Here is a 2,130-nt window from a genome sequence, read left to right as displayed (position 1 = left end):
CCAGGGTGTTGTAGACGAACTGTTTGGGGATCTGCAGATGCACGGCGTCTTGGGTTGGTTAGACGACCTCCTGGGATATGCCACGAAAGTGGACGACCTGTTGCAGCTGTTGCGAAGGTCCTGGAGATCTGCCAGTGTACGGTCTCAAGTTGCATCCTGGAAAGTGTGTGTTCTACACTACCAAGACGATCTGGTGCGGCAAGGAAGTCTCTGCCGACGGGGTGGCACATGCCCCGGAACGTGTCCAGGGCCTGTGTGACCTGGGGTCGCCACAAACTGCTGCACACCTCCAACAGTTCCAGTGCACGACGAACTGGATGCGTGCCAACATTCCAAAGTACACGGAGTTGGTAGCACCCCTGACGAAGTTGATGGAAATTGCGGCCAAAGCGGCGGACTCCCGCAAGAAGACACGCTTTGAGCGGGTCAAGACGACCCTGAAGCGGATGGTTCCACTGGCTCACCCAGATCCTGACAAGATGGTGTGTCTGTGCACAGACGCCAGCGAAGGATTCTGGGGTGCGATAGCGACGCAGGTGCCGCTGGAGGACCTGGCGTTGGCCGCTGCTGATCTGCGACACGAGCCGTTTGCTTTCCTGAGCGTCGAGTTCCGTGGAACAAGCGAGCGATAGCCGATTGTGGATAAGGAAGCGTTCGCGGTGGTTGAGTCCTGCAAGCGTCTGGAGTACCTGCTGGTGCGACCGGGTGGCTTCAGACAGTTTACGGATCACCGCAACCTAGTCTACATGTTTAACCCGCTGGGTTACAACTCCAACATGGCCAAGTACCAGGCACACAAGCTACAGCGTTGGGCGCTGACGATGACGACGTTCCGTATGTCGTGGAGTGTGTGGCTGGCGAGGACAACCTCTGGGCAGACCTCTTGAGCCGCTGGGGTAGTCCTGGTGTCCAAGCCAGGAGCGCCAGGATGAAGAAACTGGCCCTGGTATCTCCACTCCGAGCCGACAAGTTCATATGGCCTACTGCGGATGGGATTTCAGCGTTGCGGCGTGGACATCCCGACTGCAAGAAGTCGGCCTCCTGGAGTGACGAGAGGAAGTGTTTCCTGACGAAGTCTGGGATGATCTGGATCCCAGACGACGCTTTGGATATGCAGATGCAAATCTGTGTGGTGGCTCATGCTGGGGTGGCTGGACATCATCGCGTTGATGCGACGACGTCATCTGTGTCGGACTTGTTCGAGTGGACGTCCCTGAAGATGGAAGTGAAGAACTTTGTCCAGGTGTGTTTCCACTGCATGGTGGTTGATGGAGAAGCGGTGCCAAGACCCTGGGGTGAAGCTTTGCATGCGACCAAGCCCAACGAGCTGATCCATTTCGACTGGCTGTCCCTTCCAGTGGCCCAGGATAGTCTGAAGTACGTACTGGTGGTCAAGGACGACATGAGCGGTTTCGTTAGACTGCATGCAAGTGCGACGGCGACAGCTGCAGAGACAGCCACTGCTCTGATGGAGTGGTTTGGACTCTTCGGTGTGGTGACCACGTGGGTCTCTGACTGCGGGTCACACTTCAAGAACGACGTGATCACGCGGATGAGTCGCATGTTTGGGGCGCACCACCATTTCGTGACGCCACACTGTCCTTGGGCGAACGGTTCGGTTGAGGTTGTCAACCGGATTATCGTTCGGACCCTGAAGGCCTGATCAGCGAACTACGTTTGCAGCCTTCCGATTGGCCGGCGCTACTGCCTATGGTGCAGAGTGCCCTAAACCAGCAGCCGGCAGACCGTCTGGATGGGATAGCACCGGTCACAGCTTTCACCGGTTTGCCTGCGACGCCCCCCTTGGTTGGTCTGGCCCACCAGGATATTGTCCAGGATGGTGTCCAGGACGTGTCCATCGATTGGGTCAAGTCTGAGGCAATACGCCATATCACTGAGCTTGCTGAGGCCCTCGCTGTGATGCACAAGCATGTTGCCGAGACAGTTGCGCAGGAGCGTGCAAAGGCCCGAAAGTACCGATCTGGACGACGCGTTGTCAAGTTCGAGAAGTTTTCACTGGGAGACTTCGTCCTAGTGGCTAGAGCGCTGCAGCACCCTGGCAAGCTTAAGTTGCGTTGGAAGGGACCATACCGTGTCGTGAAGGTGGTCTCGGACCACCTGATGGAGGTG

Source organism: Aphanomyces invadans (assembly GCF_000520115.1).
Source record: "Aphanomyces invadans strain NJM9701 unplaced genomic scaffold supercont1.44, whole genome shotgun sequence".
Taxonomy (NCBI): Eukaryota; Oomycota; class Saprolegniomycetes; order Saprolegniales; family Verrucalvaceae; genus Aphanomyces; species Aphanomyces invadans.
The sequence above is the reverse complement of the archived record's forward strand: the minus strand, read 5'-3'. Positions refer to the sequence as shown.